The following is a 22,260-nucleotide window of genomic DNA, read 5'->3' as shown; positions in this document are numbered from 1 at the left end:
ACATAGATACTATATTTTTATTTAGCAAGTACCATATGGTATCTTAGAATCCAGTGAAATTGCTTGGACTACTTCTATTATGGTGTCTGTAGTGTTCATTCTAATTTTTCGTGTTCTTGTAGAGAAGGAATCTGAAACCTTGAGGGAAAAGAAAACATACAAATGCTATTAGAGTACACATTTTTGAGCAGCAGGAAGTCAGTGGTAAGTGTCAGAGATTGATCAGGATTGTGTTCTATATATAAACAATTGCCATCAGGTGTACCATGGTACTAGGTCATCCATGCACCCAAGCAGTAATTTGAGCAATTTAGAATTTCAGGCAGCCTAGAGAGAGAATAAATTATTGAAAAGTTTAACTTCAAGTGTAAAATGTATCTTTCTGGCAGATTTCTCATAGAAACAGATTCTGTCCTTTCATATTAATTTAGATTTGTTTATTGAATCAGATTTTTAAATAATTTACAACACACACACAAATGTGTTGATGTATCATTTGTTAAGCAAAATTACGAGGTGACCTGTCAATGGAGAATAGATGTCCATATATATTTGGTGTTTTCTACCTACAACAGGCCATACAGTAAAAATGAGAAGAGCTTTATTACTGAAGTAATGTTGAGTTTTCACCAAACTTTGCTATATTTTTTATATTGTTGAAATCATATCAAAATCAATAGAGATATAAGTACTGACTAAAACCATGGTTACAAGGTTCTTATTTCTAGATGGGTACTCTAAATCCCACTAACTTTATTACTGGAAAATAGTTAAGAATTCATTCTAGAATCTAGAGTCTCAGCTAGATTACATCTTTATTAGCTTGGAATCTACTTGAATCAAATGGAACATTCTTTACATTAGAGAATTCACTATCTGGCAAAGCTTGCTGGATCTCTTCAGACACATTCTTTTCTTTTTTCCTTTATATTAGAGCTCCAAAGTTTTAAACTATGTGATTACCTTTCTAAACCTCCCTTGGAAATGTGACCATATGACAAAGTTTTGACTAGGACTATCCGAGCGGAAATGACGTGTGTGCTACTCACAGGGTGCACTCCTAAAATGAACAGGCTATCCTGCACTGGCTCATTCCCACTGGCTGGGATGCAGATGTCATGTCTGGAGCCGCCACTGCCATGTTGAACCTAGAGATGAAAGCCTCTTTTTCCTTGTAGCACACGGCTGTTACATGAGAGACTGATAAATTTCTATTGTTTAAATTCACTCAATTTGGGGATCCATTTAGTCTATATTCTAATATATGCCTCTGTATCTACATCTAGCTCTCTCAGATGTTCCTGACTTCAAAAATCCCACTCTTTATTTTATAATTTATGAAATTATCACTTTGATTAGGAATGAATTTTGATGGCCGGGCATGGTGGCTCATGCCGGTAATCCCAGAACTTAGGAAGGCTGAGATGGGCAGATCACATGAGGTCAGGAGTTCAAGACCAGCCTGGCCAACTTATAGTGAAACCCCATCTCTACTAAAAAACACAAAAATTAACCGGGCATGGTGGAGCATGCCTGTAGTCCCAGCTACTTGGGAATCTGAGGCAGGAGAATCGCTTGAACCTGGGAGGTGGAGGTTGCAGTGAGCCGAGATCACACCACTGCACTCCAGCCTGGGCAACAGAGCAAGACTGTCGCAAAAATAAATAAATAAATTAAAAAATAAAAAAAAAATTAATTTTGAAGCATTTACATGAATTGTTAAATTTGTTATTTTTTTAATAGTCTCATGCCCTTCAGATGCAAATGAATGCTCTCTTGTTTTTAAAACTGAAATGCACTCTTGCTAAAGTTTTGGGGAAATATGGAGACGCCAGAAGTACACACACAGATTCATTGTGTGACTGAAATTTAGCTTTTCAGGGGGCGTTTTTGACATTCAGTCTGCCGGTATGTCATAGGACAGGTATGAAACCACGAATCATCTCAAAGGGACCTTCTGTTTACTACAGGGCCATGACCAGATATTGGAACTAATCAGAGAATGAGCAAGGTAGAGCAAGAAACGATGTGCTAATGATTCAAAAATAGAAACAAACATTTCTTCTTCGAAAAATGCCGCCGTATCATTTAGAGCTTTTGGACATCAAATTGTGATCTAAATCATATTAATAGACACTCACACCCTTTGTTTGCTTTTAAAATGGAAAACTCTGTGAGGTCAGGGCCCATGTTTATTCCATCTATATTCCCAGCATGTAACAGGAAGTCCAGGTCACAGGGACTTAGAAATGTTTGCTGAATGACTGAGTTAATGTCAGACTTTTTAATGCCACATTTCTCATTGGAAGCATCTTGTCTCTCTTTCTTCTGCAGAATGGCATCCTAAGAGACTATGAGAGTGCAGAGCATACCCAGAACATCCAGAGGCTCATGAAGTGATAAGCTGAATTTGAAAGAATGGGTAGGAACGGAGATGGAAAGATAACCATAAAAATTACTCATGTATGGGATGTGGACCAGCAAGGATTATACTAGTTGATGCAAGGATGACCTAGAACCTGAATAATTAAGTAAACAGATAATCTAATGACTCCACAATTCTACCCTTGTGTATATACCCTCAAACATTGAAAAGAGATACTCACATAAACCCATGCACCTGTGTTTTCAGAGCTACCTCAGTCACAAGAGCCGAAAGGTGGAAACAACTCAAACGGCCATCCATGGAGCAATGGAGAAACAAACCATGGTTCTATGTGGTACATTCCATACATACACAAGGGAATAATATTTAGCCATGAAGAGAAATAAAGTGCTGATAAATGCTACAATGTGAATGAACCTTAAAAACATTATGCTGAGTGAAATACGCCCAACATCGAAGCTCACCTATTATATTATTTCATTTATGTGACAGACTCAGAATAGATACATCCAAAGGAAAATAATGCCAATTGGTGGTATCTAGGGGCTGGGGGAAATGGGGAGAAACTGTTCAATAAGTAATGGGTTTCACTTTGGTGTGATGGGCATGTTTTGGAACTAAATAGAAGTAAGTTGGTCTTGCACGTTGTGAATATGCAAAATGGCCCTCAGTTGTTCACTTCAAAGTGGTTAATGTTATATCATGTGGATTTCATCTCAATAAATTATTTTTTAAAAAGATAATCTATGCCTTGGATTATCTTAGCGTTTCAATCAATAGTTTTTTAAGAAAAAACTTTTTTTCATCCACATCAGAGCAATTCTACCATTATTCCTTTATGTTATTCTGTTTCTTGACTATATTTATATCACAGTTACAATGGTCAGTTCATTTCAAAGTGGGGTTCTAGATTTTCTTAATGAAAATACTAAATTTTTTAAAGTATGAGACTGAAAAGAAAATCATTTCAGGTATGATTAACGAGAGGTAGCTGAACTCGGGAGACCTCATAAGCATTTCAGTGGCTCTTTTGGAGATCCTATGGTGCAGACAATGTAACCAGCACCCAGAACGGGGCCTGCCCAGAGCCACTGCAGATCAGGTGCCGCCTCTCCTATGAACAGAGCACCACTGCTCTCCTGCCTTATGCAGGTGACTCTGTCCTCTACCCCAGACTCCAGGGAAGGTTTCTTCTCACTGTTACTCTCATAAAGGAGTTGGAAGATCCTGCTCACTTTCCAGGAAAGAGGCAGTTCATGAATTTTCATCAGCTGCACAGATGCTGATACGGTCAAGGGGAGTTTCCACACCTCCTACTCCCTGAGAGGCAAAGTCGGAAAAGGGGGCACTTGTGAGTTTTACATTTTCAGTAAAGCTGTCAAAATGAATTAAGCCTAGTAGCGGAAGGGAAGCAATGTTTTTGAGATGAAGCTTAAAAATAAACAACTGTCTGTATCATTAATATAATTGTATAACTACAAATATTTTTATCAAATAATAATGTGCATGGGAAAAAGTAAGTCGGTTTCTAAAGAAATTGTTCATACAATTTATCTCTGAATGCCTTGAAATGGAGAATGATTTGTTTGGGTGCTCTGAAGACCAGAGCTGCTACGTATACTGATCAAATTATCCAGATAATGGCTTTATGAGAGTATTGGCTAGAGAGTCTACAGTGCAAATATAATGAGAATGAGAATAAAAATAATAGATTACTTGAATGTGCACTATGTCAAGTGATTTAACTTCATTATTTAATTAAGTAAGCATTCCTTTCTTGTATAATCTAGTAGTTAAATGCACAGAACCTGGAACCGGGCAGTGTTTACTTTCCAACTTTAACCTTTACTTAATCATAGCTCACTGCAGCCTTTCACTTCTGGGCTCAAGAGATCCTCCCACCTCAGCCTCCTGAGTAACTGAGACTACAGGCATGCACCACCACACTTGGCTATTTTATTTTATTTTATTTTGTAGAAACGGGGTCTTGCTGTGTTCCCCAAGCTGATCTCAAACTCCTGTCCTCAAGTCATCCACCCGCCTCAGCCTCCAAATGTGTTGGGATTATAGGCGTGAGCCATCATCCAGCCTCTTCCTTAATCTTTATGCCTCAACCTCTTCATCTGTAAAATGGGAATAGCAACTATACAGACCTCATGGGGCTGTTGAGAATTTAATGAGTTAATATACATAAAGAGCTTAGAAGGGTGCCTGGCACACAGCAAGCATCACATAAAATGTAGCTATTGCTATTATTCCTTAAAAGAAGCCCTGTCATTGGATTTGCTAAACTTTGCTCGACATATATAAATAAATCAAATTAGACATTAGACATGGGAATTTTTGAGAAACCACGAGTTTTCGTACCCATCCTTTACACTGTACTGTAGTTGTGACTCTGAACTTGCTGCTTTGGCGATGCCCCTTGAATGACCCAACCCTTTTCCTGCCTCTTGCTGGGAAAGTTCACAGGGAAGGAAGCTCACAAGAAGGGTGAGAAAGCAGTCATTTTTTAGTAAAGGAGCACTGACCAAAGCAACTCCCAGAAACACAGAATCTCCCATGATTTCTTTGAGACATTTTTTTTCCTGCAATTGCAGATGTCATTTCCACAAATTTTCATTTTGGCATTTGGCACATGCATGTTATTTGAAAGCAATATTGCACATGTGCTGGCTGTTACTGTGACATTCTTTGGGGACTGCTTCACACAAATTAGGTGAGAACTTATCTTTGTAAAAGAATGTCTGTCACTGACAATTACGGTGATGCCCAGCCAATGCCCACAGTGCAAATACAGAACGTCAACATGTATTTCTCAAGTTTTATGATACAAGGAGGAAACATCAGGCTTGAATGGAAAAAAACCAGCTCCATCTTCCAACTGCCACAATTGTGCCCCCATTAGAAATGGTGGGGCCTGAATTCCATTAGTTAGCATAAGTCACATTCGAATGAAGAGGTGAACAAGCCACAATCCACCGCCATAAAATGGGTCACCGCTTTAATGAAAGAGGGCCTTGTTCTTAATTTATTTGGATCCCAAATCAAATTATGTAGTATTAGAGCCTTTTTTTCTTTTTTTGGACTTAGCAGTCTTTTTTTGTTGCCTTGGAAAGGCTTGCTTTTGTGCTGAGCTGTTCAACTGAAGGTCTTTGTTAAGACGATAACCAGGACTTTTAGGTTCACACACAGGCTTTTTGCAAACTTTTCTATGGAATATTTTAACATACATAAGCAACCTTGAAATGTGTGCTTAAGGTTTGAGTTGAAGATGAAAGCCGAAACTCAAAGTGATGTTTAGTTTATTGATATTCACAGTGACAATTTTAATGTGTTTCTGGAAAACTTGGTATGAACCTTGGCCTTTTAAATTTAAGGTTAATATTTTTAAGTCAAAGCCCTGGAAGCAAACATTTGAAATAAGACTTTTTCTCCCATCATATTTGACATTTTCCTTGCAATGTCTTATACCATTTTTGAAAGCTATAATGTTACATACATAATGTACCAAATAAATGTTTACATAATGTAGAAGATGATACATGCAACAATATTTTGGAAGGCATTATAAAGTTTTAAAATATTAACTTTAATATTTTAATGTTCATTCATGCAACTCTTAGAAACTCTGGCCAAACCAGTGGATTAGAAGAGACTTCGAGAGAAAATCATTCTCATTAAGACTTGAATATAGTATAGAATTTAAGTACTGTTTTGTCTTGTTTTCTTTCTGGTTCTGGGGACTAGGATAATTGCTCTATTGGGCTAAGAGGAAAAAAAAAAAAAAAGGAGTTCGTCTTCTCTTTTCTCTACCAGCTCCCGTTTCTCTGCCAGTATTATGATCACACCAGTAGCTTGCTTCATAGCAGGTACAAAATAAAGCAATTTCCTCAGCTACCATCAAAGGCTATCTGCAGGGTGTAGAATAACAGCAGAAGCCTCATCCTAGGATAATTTTGTGAATTCCACTCCCACTCATGCAGTAAAAACTCAGCTAGTAGCAGCTAATAGTAGCTAATAGTTATTGAGTACTTACTATATGCTAAGTGCTTGCTTGGATTATTTCATCCAACTCTTGCACAATTAGCAATTCCACTCCATTGCCACAGTGGAAACTAGGCTAGATTACGGCTATCAGCAGCTGATATATATTGAGCATTTACTATGTGCTAAATGCGTTCCTTGCATTATCTCATTTAATCTTCACTCCAACCCTCTGGTCTTGTAATCACAGATGATTTTAGTTCTTTGTGATTTATTGGGAGAACATGGTCCCTTGTATATACTTCTCCACCTCATGGAGGCCTGGTTCATACTGAGCTGCAATTTGCAAACAAGATGGCTAAGAACAAGATGAAGAAGAAATAAAAGAAAGAAGATGGAAAGAGGGAAGAAAGAAAGATCAACTGCTTTATCAACTGCTTTCTAGGAGGGAAGACCCAGACTTCATTTCTCTTAATTCTCATTGTAACCTTTAAGTGCGGTGTGTTTATTTTTTCCATGTTAAAAGTAAGAAAATAGAAGCATGCTAAGGTTACATAATTCCACCAAGTCTCTATGACCTGCAAGTGAGTTGTCGAACAATCGCATCCTATGTGCAAATCCCTGAGTTCACAGGCCTGGCAGACTCCTATTGCCGTTGCCTGGCATTCGTGGGAATAGGCTGAGCCAAGGACCTTCCTCGAAGACAGGAAGTGCAGCTGATGTCATAAGACCCTATGCTGGAGAGGAGCAACAGGAAGAGGATGGATGTTTACATGTTGAAAGCTCTTTTGCCTGCTGGGGTATGGGATGCCCAGGAGAGGACAGCCATAGACACGGCCTGTGACAGCTCACTCCACAGCACCCAGCCCACTGGTTTTACAAAGCTTTGGCACTCAGCTCCTTCATTCCACCCAGGCATTAGAGAGGGTCAATACCATGCGGGCTCTCAGGCGCACGTACTCTCCCCTTCCTTTGCCTCTGTTTGCTGTGTTTTTCTCATGTGGTCATTGTAGCAGCCATCTTAGCATTGACGATGCCTCTATTTTCCTTAAAGAAAAAACTGCGTTGCCTCTGGACTTTGAGCTTCTTGAGAGAAGGGACTTCCTTTATTTATTAATGAATCCCCAGGACTGTTCACAGAACCTGTTGACCCTGTATAAATATTTGTTGGATTATTAACACCATTCCGGTTGAACACAAATGCTGTATATGAAAAGACAGAGGATAGCCACAAGACTAAGAGATGAGATGGGCTAGAAAAATATATACACTGCTATTTCTGCATATATTTAAGTGAATGCCTTGGGCTGAACTTTTTTTTTTTTTTTTTTTTTTTTTTTTTGATGGAATCTTGCTCTGTCGCCCAGGCTAGAGTGAATAGAGTGAAGCAGTACAATCTCGGCTCACTGCAACCTCCACGTCCTGGGTTCAAGGGATTCTCCAACCTCAGCCTCCCAAGTAGCTGGGATTACAGGCATGTGCCACCAAGCCCGGCTGATTTTTTTATTTTTAGTAAAGACAGAGTTTCACTATGTTGGCCATGCTGGTCTTGAACTCCTGACCTCAAGTGATCTGCCCACCTCAACCTCCCAAAGTGCTGGGATTACAGGTGTGAACCACTGTGCCTGACCAGCTGAGCTTTTCACAACCTTTCTTCAACCTTCCACATGCTGCTTCCTGTTCTTCAAACTCCAACTGTAAGAGGGTGACCTTTGAGTAAGATCTGTCTTTGATGCTATGGCATTGTGCATTTCAGGGGCTAGCTGGGCTCATTGGCATTTATTCCATGATTTCCAAGGCCAGGTTGTTAGTCACTTAAAATAGGGCATCCATTTTTATTTTATACCCAAATCATAAAAGATTGCTTAACATTGAGAAGGCTTGTAGTGCTGTCTCCGTAATCATCTCAGAAGATTTAAAGCACCAGAGGAAGCTGATAAATTGTGTTTAAAGCTAAGCATAAGCATGGTCTAATGTAGACTGAATCAATTCAGTTAAAACATCCACCAGGAAACGCTTAAAAAGGTGATGGCTTTCTGTCCCTAAGCCCTAAGTAGCAGCCCTGAGTAGTAAGTTAAAATTAGAATTTGTTAAAAGTATGCAGTATGTTTATGAAGGGTAAGGGATATTTGAAAGCAATATTTAAATATTTTAAAAACATGTCTGATGCAGAAGAGAAGATTTCGCTTTCTCTTTAGAGTTACTGAGGCGCAAGATAAGAGTAGGAAAGTTCACCCGGCCATGTATATTTTACTGCAAACATGTCATTTTAGACATCTTTCAAAATGTATCTGCAATATGGAAAACAGTCCCACTGAGCTATTGTTTGGCATAGCTCATTGACATATTTATGTTTGCAAAATCAATCACATCAGGGCAACTATGAGTTTTTGGGCTTTTGTTTTTTTCTTGTTTGAGAGAACGGAGTCTGGGAAATTTCAGTAAAGGTTAAAATAAAAGAAATGTGTGATGCATTTTGCCTATTATTTTGCCCTTAAAATTAAAAAAAAAAAAAAAGACAGAAAAATTGAGAAAATCGGAGAATAATTTAGGGATCCAAAGATACCGTAGTAAATGGCCAAACTGTAACAATATAAGGATACTGAAGCATGCCCCAGAAGCTGGTTCCAGGACCAGATTTTCATCCTACATGCTGTGAATTTTCAGAAAGTCAACAGCTATTAGACCCTCCCTCACATGTCTGTTCTAAAATGATGGCAAGAAACACAGTTCTCTGCTTCTCAGAACAGTCATGAGGATCCTATAACACACATAACATATATAAAAGCATTGGAAAACACTACAACCACCATCACAAGAGTTCCATAGATAAACGGTGTTAAGGTTAACAATGTAAAACAATTATTATTATTGAATTAGAACAAGCTGTTGTCTTGGAAATTCCATGTAACTTGAACTTTTTTTTCAATGTATTATATTCTTATTTTCTACACTGAAGAGAAGAGAAACACTTATTTGAAACGACATTTTTTGAAAATCACACTTGACTATAATGTATCTTATATTCTCGCTCCACTTGGGGTAGAAGGAGGGTGGAGGGGTGAACGGTAAGCTTAACAAAAGCAGGCTTTCTTTTAAAATTAGAATCTCAAAGGAATAGATTTTTACAATAGTTACAATTCTTAGCCAAGATATAAATTTAATAATATAAGGGACAAAGGAAGGGAAGAATATTGGAATCATTATGCAGGAGGACTAGCAGAAGATTTTCTTGTAAAACAATGATAAAATGGAGAATTGTCTCCAGGCAGCAAGGAGTCACATCAAACTCTACCTTGGGGAAGTTTCCAAAGTTCTGTTTCTTTACTTTCTTAAACATCTTCCGGTATATCAATTCCAGCAATATTTTGGCAGCCTAAAATTACACCATTCTGACCTTGACATTAGTATTCAACAGCACTGATGAAAGAATGACAGCTTCTCCATCCTAGTGGGTGATCTTGCAAGCTTTTCCCTTCATGACTATGGAGTTTCTGTCAAATGTGCTTCCAGCTGAATGATCACATTCTTTTGAATTATGAAGTGGCTGCAAACTGTGCTAATTGGGTCCACACTGGTGTCACTGATAAGGATTAAACAGCCTTGATTATCGTAAGGTCACAAATATATGTAATTTTGCTATACGTGTATATTCTTCTTAGCATAATCCATAACTATAGCCATGCAGAATTATTTCGTTTAATTAAAATGGTCCATAAAGACATTAAGATAAATCAGAGGCAAATCATAAAGAGACGAATGAAATAGCTAAGAGCAACTGTAATGCAAGATTAGATATCGTGATTATTTTTTATTATTTATGAAGTGTGAACAGTATGCTCAGGAGTGCAGAAAATATTTAAGAGGGTTCCATCTTTGCCCAGAAGAATTGAGCTATAAATGCAGAAGAACAAAGAGCAAATATCAAGCCACAAAAATGATGAGAAATAATGTCTTGAACTAATGTAGCTTTCTTTCGTGTATTACAAAGCCTTTTCTACATTTAAAGACTCTTTCAACGGTAAGCTTCTAAAAGGCAGGGACAGGACTTGAAGAATTTTGTACTCTAGCCAGAATACTGTAATTTACTCATGGGTACTTATTAATGAATTACTGTTAGATATAAATGTAACAGTCTGTGTGAGATTCTAGAAGACAGGAATGAACTTCTGTGACATAGTTCAGTGCTCTCTAGCCACAAAATTATACCGATATTTTAAATTGGTGAAATTTGAATAGAATAGTCCAAATTAGTAAGTTATTAAAATAAGTTATCAAGCTACTGAAAATCAAAATATAATAAATTATCATACTCTATTAAGAAACAAATTTGCCTACTCAGTTGCTTCATGAATTTAATATGGGTATGTTGAGTACTCTCAGTAAATAAAGTTGTCATGGCACATTTTATGCAAAAAGAGGTACAGAAACCATATTTTAAAAACTTGAGATACTTTGAAATATGCAGGTTTAAAAAATACTAACATTGGTCATATCAGCTTTAGTAGAAAAAAGAAATATGGATAAGATTATGGTTGCCTTTAGGTTCTCTGATCTCATAAACCCTCCGCTAGACCCCAGGGGTAACTGCTTTCCTGAATTTGTCCTTCTTGTCAGGGTTTGATATTTGTATATATTTTTATCTTCTCTATAAGCAATAGAGGGTATTTTATGTGTTTTATAATTTATACAAATGATTTCTTCGTTACACATCCTTCAACTTGCTTTTCTCACTCAACATTAATTTGGGGATTATCAATAAATCAATATTGATACATGTAACTCTGGTTTATTCATTTTAGATTCTTTATAGTATTTCAATCATCTCATCATTTGTTTCTTCAGTTAATTAAATATTTATTGAGCAACTACTACATTCCAGGCATTCTTCTAGGTGATGAAGACGTAACAGCCAGCAAAACAGACAAAATGGCTGCTATTGGAAAGCTTACTTCTCAGGGAGTGGATTCTAATAGATGCATCTGTTCTTCTGTGGATGCTTTCAAGTTTTTATCATTACAAACAGTGCTACCACAAACAACCTTAAACACAATTACTTGTGTATTATTTAAGAGGGGAAATAAAAGAAGTGGGATACAGAGTTTGTCGCTGAGGACAACTCGTAATATAAAGTGAGTAAGCTACATTTACACACCCACCCGGGATATAAGGGAGCTCCCACCTATGCATATTCCCCCAACAGGGGTCTTGCCAAACCTCTGAACTTTTTCCTCCAGATGGCTCTGTAATGGTACTTCAGTGGCATTTGCATTTTGTTGATTATAGGTGAGGTTGAGCATTCACTGTGTGATGGTGATCTCTCCTCATTTCTCTCTCGTGTCTTATCTGTTTGTATTTATTGTCTATTTGTATATTAAGTTAACTGTCTTTTTCATATTGATTTTCAGATGTTTTATGTGCTCTGGAAATTAATTTATTGTTGCCCATATGGGTTGCTTTTGTCTCTGTGTGTGGCTTACAATTTTTCCTTTTTAAAAACATACCGTTGTCTTTCTTGCAAAAGGTATTTTATTTCAATGCAATGATAGTTACTAATATTGTTTGTTATGAGACTGTATTCTTCATTTTTAAGGAAATTATCACTTACCTCAATGTCATAAGACATTCTGCTATATTTTCTAAATGTATTAACATTTGATTTTCATATTTGTATCTTTAATTCATCAAAAATATAACTTTTATATTTGAAAAAAGGGGCTAGGTTTATTTCATTTTTCCAGATGTGTAACTATGGTAGTTACTATGATGGTAGTTACTACGATTGTTCATCACTCCTCTTGTTCTCTTCTCTCTGGACCCATGAGAGGAGAGCTCTTTGGAACTGGATGTGTACACATGGCTTGCTTTGACCAATGGACCATGAGCAGAAGGATGTGTATATACATTTAATGTAATGAGACTGGATCCAGAAAGCAAGCAGAGAATTGGCTTTCTGCCAAGGTTCCCTCTGAGCAAATTTGTAAAGTGGGTAAAGCTTTTTTGAATGTACCCATATCATTCTTCTGTCTCTGTCTTCTACTGCCTACCGACTTGTTATCAGGTACTCTCTCAAGGTAGGGTATTATTAAAGCACTGTCTGTATTGACAAGACTTCATCCTCTGTACTTATCTCTTCACCCTCCACCCAAAAGCAAAGTATAGTAAAACAAACCTATCCTAAAATCCACTCTCCAAAGAACACTACAGTCTCCCAGTTACAACTATTGGATAGGAAAATTACTAAGAAATTCACTACTTCGTTTTTTCCAGCAGTGAGGTCATGGTGATAGGATATTTGCATTCTTATATGGAATAATAAGTCTTCAAAAATCCACAGAAATGAATTTCAAAAGATTTGAATTTAAGCAGACATTGTTTTAAAAAACAGTCCTACCACTTACTAGCTGTGTGACTTTGGACAAGCTTCTCAACCACTCTCCACCTCAGCATTCTCATCTTTGCAACACAGATAACAATACCTAGATGACAGGGTTGATACAAGAAGTGAAATCAGTTGTGTCCATTTTGAATGCTTAGTAGAGTGCCTGGCACACAGTAAGTACTCATAAATGAGGCTATATGTATTATCGTGTTATTGTTGCTCTTACAATTGTGGTAGTGATTGTGCTATGCTTTGAGGTTAGGGGAACAGATGATTTAGGGCAGAGTACTTTCCTGATACCACAAGACATCCCTAATATCACAGGAGGCGGGCAGCTTTCTGCTTTGTCTATTGAGAAAAATTGCTTATTTGAGTATTGTCTTTTTTGAAGGTTTAGAAGTAATACAAGGAGTTGAGGAACTGGCTATATACACACACACACACACACACACACAACATATATATGATATATATGTGTATGTATTTGGATATATATGTGTATATATGTGTATATATATGGATATATAGAGAGATATATTTTTGAGACAGGGTCTCACTCTGTTGCCCAGGCTGGAGTGCAGTGGCACAATCCTAGTTCCCTGCAGCCTCAAACTTCTGGGCTCAAGCCTCCTGAGTCAAGCCTCCTGACTCAGCCTCCTGAGTAGCTAGGACTACAGGTACAGACCATCAGGCCTGACATATTCTTCAAACATTTCATTATTTGTAGAGATAGGGTCTTGCTGTGTTGCCCAGCCTGGTCTCAAACTCGCAAAGTGCTGGGATTACAGATGTGAGCCACTGTACCCAGTCCTGGTTATTTATTAAAAGTGATCATTGCTAATTAACCTGGCAAAAGTATATTATTTTTAAAGAAATAGAGATATTTGCAAACAAGTAACATTTTCACCATCTTTCCATTTTTCATCTACATTGATAACTAAGTCAAAAATAATCTGCTAACTTTCTGGAAAACTTTGTACCATTCTACCTTGGATAAAAAGGTTTCCTTTCGTAGGTCCATTTCATATCTTCCAAAAAAGGTGAACCTAGTTAGAGTTTTACATAATAAGAGGTGAAACCTGACAGTTTTCATGAAAGTAATGAAATATTTTAGATTCTGATTTTATGTCATCTAAAAGTTTTTTTAAAATCTCAAATTTTTAGAAATAATTCTACCTACTTCAAAATAAACCAAATAAAAATCCTTGTTTATGTGATTTCTTGTGGAAAAACACTATATCTAATCCTCTCCCTTTTAATTTTAGAGACTCATAGAAGTCAGATTATTTTTAAAGTTTATATTATCAATTGTTAAATACTAAGCAAGATGTATTTCTAAAAATTGAAACAGGGACAGTTGAAATATAAGTCAATAAAAGATAAAAGTATTTTTAGTGATTAAATTAAATGACTAAGGGATTAAACTCATCCTAAGAATCAGTTAATGGTGCTGATTGTTCAGGTCTCATTATACCATCAATTATTAATTTATTTTCAAATAAGGAACATGTGTGAGACTTAATTAATTTTTACAAAATGTTTGATGACGTTATTATTAGAGGAAGTGTGGATCAATATTATTATCACTTTAATTATTCAGTGTGATTACAGCTTTCCTTAAATCTGCTTAGTTTGGACTTAAGTTTTTCTTTTTTGTCTTTTTTTGAATGGAGTTTCACTCTTGTTGCCCAGGCTGGAGTGCAATGGCTCGATCTTGGCTCACTGCAACCTCTGCCTCCTGGGTTCAAGTGATTCTTCTGCCTTAGCCTCCTGAGTAGCTGGGATTACAGGAGCACACCATCACGTCTGGCTAATTTTGTATTTTTAGTAGGGACAGGGTTTCACCATGTTGGCCAAGCTGGTCTCGAACTCCTGACCTCAGGTGATCTGCCCACCTCGGCCTCCCAAAGTGTTGGGATTGCAGGTATGAGCCACCGTGCCCGGCATCATAACTTTTATGATAAGTTTTTATAATTTGGTCTGTGTTGATAAGAAATAAGCAAGACCCGAAATCATCAATATCTTTATATGAATGCTATGCAAAAATTAATTTCAAGACCAAATATATCAGCCTGAACTTGACTCACAAGTACTTTTGTGTTAATGCTTTACCTGTAAAACTTTCTCAGCTGACTAACATAATAAACCTAGGAATAATACTGTATACTGCTATACTACTTTTCAGTTTACAAAGTGCATTCTTGGGCATTAGTGCATTTAATCTTGGCAAAGTCTTTTGAGGTAAGGAGGAAGACAGGGCACCCCATTTCATAGATGAGAAAACTGAGGCTCAGTGAATTCTCCTACAAACCAGGTTTATGAGCATTTCCAGGATGAGAACTCATTTTTTTCTGATGCCCTGGAGCTCAGATCCCTGTGCATATAACTATGACAACTTAACACAGGAGTCTGTAAATGTGTGTATGTTTATGTGTGTGTGTGTGTGTGTGTGTGTGTGTATACATATTTCTTTCACCTATGACCAAAAAGGAGAACCATAGCAAATAGTTACAGCATGCTTTTGCATGGTTTAAGGCATATTATAGTCATTCATTAAGACTTTAATTTGGAAGCATCAGCAAAGACAATAAAACTCACAAGACTAATTGCTAAATTAGAAGGAAGATGGACTTAAAGTTTTTACTTCTAATTCTTACTTGAATATGCTCTTTTGTAATTTTAAGATACAAATTGGGAAAAGGCTGGCATAGGATTCCTTTTACCCTGGAGTCTACACTTTACACTTTGGGATGTGTGGAAACTTACTTTGTTTTTCGACAGGGCAAAAGAGAGTCCAGGAATCTTTATGTTGAGCCAAAGTCCCTTCAAGTTAATAATTATTATTTGTGTTTATACCAGAACAAAATAAAACAATAGTTTACTACATCTGAAAGATCAGCAAAGCTTAATATAGCACCAAATCAGCCCTTGCTAAGAGATTCCAGATGGCCAGGGACTAGAGGCTGCAGAGGAAGCTGGGGGAAGCGTATTGCCCTGAATGCTACCACAGTTAATATGAACAGCATGACGGTGACATTACTTTCACTACAAATGCGAATAATCTGGAAGGTTTGCATCACTATACCATGTGGACCTTCTTTAATATAATCTCCACTTCTGTTGGAAACGTTTTGATCACGATGAACATTAATTCTACTGCTTCTCATTTTTTTCATGTATGTTAAATGATTAGAAATACAAAATTATATGACTATAGTTGCAAAGGATATGTTTATAAGGTTCACTTAAATTATGAAAATATCTTTCATATAATACTAGCTTCTTTCTCTAAAAAGAATCAGCATTGAGTCTTCCTCCTTATTATCTTGATGAGTCAGCTTGTTAAATGGGTAATTTGCTAATGACATAATTGCACCTTGAAAAACTTCTATCACATATGCAATTGGTAAAGGATGCTTTTAATACTTGACTTTAAAAATTGGCCCCATCAGAGGTTGATTGATACAGAAAGTGAGGCAGGTATACCTATCGTTGCAATGATACAGAGAAAACTGTATCATTGCATAGATGAGCATGCAAATAGCTTAAGAACTATGTTGGAGATGTTCAATTTATAAATATGGTTCTTAAAGTTTATTTTAAAATGTAATGTTGCTTCTGCATCCCAGTCATCAAAGAATATCAGTTAAGTTTCCAGTAATTGAAAACAAACTAAATACATTAAATCAAAAGAACAATTGTGATCGGTGTAAGTAATAATTTTTCAGTTGTACCCTGTGAAACCTCAGGGATTTGATATTTTGAAAACAATCCACTTTTGCGAATAATGTTTATGCATTAATTTGGTAGTGTATGGGCCCATTTAAAAGACTATGTTCTCTAACTGTGCTGACTCTTATCCACAACATAGACCACTCATGTCTGCCCAAGACTTGGTGTTGAAGTTACTTCCTGGAGCCTTTCAATGACTAATGGTGACTCTCCTTATTGTGTTATTCTCCCTCCTGTAGTACAAACATGCGTAATCTTATTACCATTGGCGTTTGCTCTTTGTAAGACTGTAATTATAACACCAGTCAAAGTCTCGTTCAAAATATTTCTTTTCAGTGCAGCTTTTCCAAGGTCAAGTTGTGATAAGTGGGGTAGAAGATGTTGGATCAATTTTAACACTATTGAAAAGGCTGCCGCATTTAGAGTTAAAATTAACGAGGATCCTATTTATGCTACTTCATCACAGCAACTCAAGAACACTCCTGAAAACGCATCTCTGGTTTTTGTTTTTTAATGAAATGAAGAGCTTCATATTTGCTAAGAGGCATGCTGTTCAAGCCGCAGGGCTGGTGAGAGAGATGCCCTCACGATGAAGATAAGGAAAGGGAGAATCCGGCTGGCAGCCTGGACAGAGCAAGGGAAAATAGAATTAACGGAAGTTTTTGAACCAGAGGAGATGTTTCAAGGTACAAGAAGGTCATATCAAAAAGGACAAGCAATGAAGAGATTCAAGGAGGCGGAAAGGCAGCATTAGGAAAGCGAGAACAGAAAATCATCGCAGCAGCCACATCCTGGAGCGAGATGATGGAAGGGGAAGCCAGGGAGCAGGTAAGATCGGTATCCAACTGCCATTCAATAATCTTTACAAGGAAGAATTCACTAAAGTGTAAGCAACATGGGGTGTGCCACCGGAGCCTGGAAATTTCGTGATTTCTTTTTATTTATAGAGTATTTCCAAATTCCTTCTGGATGGACGCAAGTTTTATCATGAGCCTTGGCAGGAAGTTTAACCCACAGATTGAATGTATTACAAATTCATGAACAGAATATTTCAAAGGAACACCCCCCGCAGCTTTAGAACTATGAAAAAAAGGATCATGGAGATAACTTTTTCTTTTAGTGTTTCTCAAAAAATAATTTGTACAAAATATTTTTAAAGAAACTTCTGATTAAAGGAGAAAAGAAAACAAAACACAGGACACGGTTTTGGCTACATAAAGGCCAATTCAGTTTATAATTTTTGAGGTAGAACCAGGCAGTGGAGTGTCAAAGTTCAGAGCATGGACCACCCTAAAGTTGGAGGTAAATCTTGGCCCCATCAATTTCTAGTTGGGTGGCTTGAAGTCACTTAAATTACTCACTGCTTCAGTTGTTCAGATGTAAAATGAGGATAGTAATCTGCATTATTTAGTCATGGTGAGAATTAAAGAACTTAATACCAACAAAACCCTTGGAGTTGCACTCAGCTCATAGTAACACTTAATATCATCTATTAGTCATTAATAACTTTGTCATTCAAACCATGATTCAGCATCAACTCTGATTTTTATTCCTATTAGCAGCAACAATGAAGAAAGTTAGCATGTGTGTATATATATGTTGTGTATACATGCATACAGCATAGCAATAAAATGTATAATGATAATGTATAAAACTCTTATTCTGACAGTTTTTTTAAAAATGCCATGCTTTGAGTGGGGCTTGCACGTGTATTTTCATGTCATGATTGAATGTATCATACTTTTCTTTTAATTACAAAAAATCTAAAAACCCCTGTTCAAGTTGTTCATTATCAGTTTTCAGAGCAATATTAAAGGCCACAGTCCCAGTCGCTAAGCAAGTTCTAGGTATGAGAATAGTAAATTCAAATAGCACAATGTGGATAGGCTAGATAAAAGGGAGAACATTGCCACAGGCCATCTTAATTCACTTTTTCCTTTGAATTAAATCCTTGAGTCAGAAAGTAGAAGATGGAATGGTTGGGAAATTCTCAGTTATAATGTCAACGAGTTAAAAGGCTCACATATAGAATTCCCACCTGAAACTGTAGAAATCTTTATCAATGCTACCGCAGACTGGTTCCTAGAACTCTGATTAAAGTCATTTCATGTGCTGAGGTGGTGTTTGATAAAATCTGGGGGTTTCTGATGGCTAGCATCTATTATATTTTGAACATAACTACTTTCCCAGTGACCTTTTGTAGCCCTGTTCAGTGAATTGTCAGAAGCTGTTGATATGAATTTTCTGGATCTACTGTAGTATCTGTTATTGGTGCTGGACACGTGAGTAGGGGCATAATACTTACATAGTACTAACCCGTGCCATGACAAGGTAAACAGCCACTCCAGGAGTCTTGGTAATTTTTCATTACCTGGTAGATGATTTGCCATAATTACATAAGACACAACAAAATGAGATGAGAAAACTTAGTGTGAATTATAAGAGATCTTGTCAATCTCAAGTGGTGAAATGAAGTATATTGGTAGAATCTAAAAGACAGCCCAAAGAGAATGTGGAAAGAAAACAAAATTTGGGAAAAACAGACAAAGGAACTCATGGAAATAGTATGTAATAATGTCATGAAAAATGAACCAGAGCCGATTAGCAGTCAGGTAGAGTTGTATTCCATTTAAAACATCACCACCAACATCACAATCTCGATGCAGCTATGTTTTCAAGACATAAGGGAAGTAGAGCCAGGACTATTAGTGTGCATCAGAAGCAAAACATACAGAACACTCTATTTGTAATTCCAGAGATTGACAAGGTATTTAATGAAGCAACCAAGAGTTCTCAGTAGCTACAACCTCCCATGCCCTCCTCCTTCTGTCTGCAGGCTTTCACCTAGCTACCAAGGCTGAAGTAGTGCCTGTCCCACAGAACCACCACCCCTCAGAACTGAGCCTGGATGTCAGCCGTGGCCATGATGGCTCCGTCTCATTCTGTCACAGATCATCTTTATAAGCCAGACATGTCAGCGCTATAAACTGATGAGGTAAGTAGTGATTAAGGCTAAGTGGATCTTGTTAATTCAGCAACACTTTAAAATAATTGAACATGAATAAAATGGCAAATTATAATCAAAGTCCTTTGGGAATATATTTGAAAGCTACATAATGCAACAGGAGTTCATCATGACTAATACTATTATAATTAATATTAAATGATAAAATAATGACTGGCTTCTTATTCTTAGCTCAAATTGTCATGCTAGCAAAGGGATGCTTTCACTTTGACATTGGAGTGAAGGGTGGGGACAAAGGCGACGGAGAACGAAAGCAATCATTTTGTATCGCATTTTTTAAAGCTCGGCGTTTTTCCTTTTGAATTGCTTTGTTGGCTGATTCGGTATTTGGACCAGGACATTTTCCATCATGCTATGATGTTCAAAAAGAACAGAGATGAGGGTAATAGTCTCCTGAAGTGAATTCTGAGGTTTTAAAGCCCAAATGTACAGGAGGCAATAACATGTTTGCTTTAAGAGCTTTTGAGATGTAAGTAGTGACCTTTGTGTTTCCAATAATGTCTGATAATTGAATGTAGACACTGCATATTGGAAAATAAGGTACTTGTAAGGCAAGGATCATATTCAGCTAGCCCTTATAATTGAGGGGCACAGTTTATCTGAGATTGTGAGCCCTGCCTCAAACAACCTCAATAATCATAAGCAGTGGGGGACTGTCACTTTCCATAGCGAGGGCAGTGCAATTCTTGCTGCAGGTCACTCAGAACAGAAATAGAGAAACAAACTGAAGTAGAAGGCGTTTTGCATGACATTGCCCCTGGGAAAATGGGTGGCAACACCAGATTCCTAAAGATGGAGTGAAAATCTGTGATGGTGTTTTTAGTGTACTGATTTTTGAAACTGATTATAATCTAAGAATTAGGTGGTAGAAAAGAGGCAGAGTAGCACAGAATAAAAACATACATTTTACAAAAAATTTTAAAATCACCTGTAAAAGTAAAGCCTCTGAGAAATAGATGACTTGGAAGCGGGGAGCCTGTGCAGTTTTTCAAAGGGATAGATGCTTTTTGGCTACATCATACTGAAGATAGCTTCAGTTCTTCAAAGTAGGAAGTGACAGTCTGCAATGATTTGTTTGTTTAATGACTATGATTTACCACTTCCCTGCAAGTTGTTTGTTACCATGACACATTTAGGTCAAGAGAAATGAGCCCTCGGTTCAAATACAGGTCTCTGTCCTTTAGTGAACCACAGCAATGGAGCTTATCCATTCAGCAATTTTAAACCTCAAGGTGTGAATAGTAGTTTCAGCCATGTGTCTCATATTCCATCCACATTTTGCTGAATGTACTTTAGGTATTACCTTTACTATGGTGTGTTGAATGGTTCAGCTTTCATTTAAACGGAATGGCTGTAGTTGCATGTGGGTTCACTTTAAAGCAACTGAAAAAAGAACTACAATCTCTGTTTTCCAATTTCAGAAGATAACCAACAGAAACACACCATCTGAAACTCCCATTTAGCTGGCTTCTGAAAAAAGAAATATTTCCTACAGATAAAGAACGAAATGTTGTGGTAGATTTTACAAGTCTAAATTCTTCTTTGTAACTAGACTGGGTGAGATGCTTTATACATGACAATTTAAACTTTAGCTTATTCCTTCCTTTTTTTTTTTTTTGAAAGAGTGTCATTGTATCACCCAGGTGGGAGTGCAGTGGCATGATCTTGGCTCATTGCAATCTCTGCCTCCTGAGTAGCTGCAACTACAGGCACACATCACCATACCCAGCTAATTTTTGTATTTTTAGTAGAGACAGGGTTTCTCCATGTTGGCCAGGCTGATCTTGAACTCCTGACCTCAGGTGATCCACCCGCCTCGGCCTCCCATAGTGTTGGGATTACAGGCGTGAGCCACTGTGCCCAGTAATTATCTTCTTGAGTGCTCTCTTCGCCCTGGAGGTAATCATTATGACCACAGATCATTTCTCCAGATTATTTTGATTGTCTAAAATCTAATGTCTTTACTAACTTTTTATGGGATCTTTGACCTCCTCGGCAGTGTCCTCAATTAATTGGAACATAGTTTTGAGCTGCTGACTTGACCCCGTAAGGGGTTGTGCTTTTAAGAAACAATGTCAGCCAGGCATGGTGGCTCATGCCTGTAATCCCAGCACTTTGGGAGGCCGAGGCAGGTAGATCAAGAGGTCAGGAGATCGAGACCATCCTGGCTAACATGGTGAAACCCTGTCTCTATCAAAAATACAAAAAATTAGCCAGGCGTGGTGGTGGGCACCTGTAGTCCCAGCTACTCAGGAGGCTGAGGCAGAAGAAAGGTGTGAACCCGGGAGGCAGAGCTTGCAGTGAGCCGAGATCACGTCACCGCACTCCAGCCTGGGTGATAGAGCGAGACTCCGTCTCAAAAAAATAAAAATAAAAATAAAAATAAGAATAAAGAAACACAATGTCATGTTCCATTTAGGTACAGTTAGCAATTCATATTCTGCCTTAGTAAAACATTAAGTGTTTCTTTTGTTTGTTTGTTTTTGCCTGATAAAACACTGTGCACAGAATGGCTAGTTAAGTATAATGATGAACTTTCTATGGTCATAAAGAGTGCGACCTTTCATGAGAACTCATTTAAAATAAACTAAAATGCAACGCACACTTGGCATGGAACATCATATCTTTATATTAAATTTCAAAGACATAATAAAAAAGCAACCCACCATCTCCAGTATGTTGAAATATTTCAACATATTGGAAAATATTACTGAGCATGGGTTTGTATTTCTTAAATAATTTTACTAA

The 22,260-nt window shown here is 37.3% G+C and overlaps 2 long non-coding RNA genes across 2 annotated transcripts in view; one reads left to right on the top strand and one right to left on the bottom strand.

Annotated features, from left to right (window-relative positions):
* Positions 1-22,260, bottom strand: part of LOC119622305 (uncharacterized) — a 1,408,766-nt gene that overhangs the window by 267,230 nt on the left and 1,119,276 nt on the right. The window lies entirely within an intron of this gene.
* The window catches only part of LOC140712119 (uncharacterized), a 91,026-nt gene continuing 88,174 nt past the window's right edge, over positions 19,409-22,260 (top strand). Inside the window, exon 1 of the long non-coding RNA XR_012093573.1 lies at positions 19,409-19,482. This is a non-coding gene — a long non-coding RNA (uncharacterized lncRNA). The remainder of the gene's footprint in view (positions 19,483-22,260) is intronic.

Source organism: Chlorocebus sabaeus, chromosome 7, assembly GCF_047675955.1.
Source record: "Chlorocebus sabaeus isolate Y175 chromosome 7, mChlSab1.0.hap1, whole genome shotgun sequence".
Classification (NCBI taxonomy): Eukaryota; Metazoa; Chordata; class Mammalia; order Primates; family Cercopithecidae; genus Chlorocebus; species Chlorocebus sabaeus.
The sequence above is the reverse complement of the archived record's forward strand: the minus strand, read 5'-3'. Positions and strand labels throughout refer to the sequence as shown.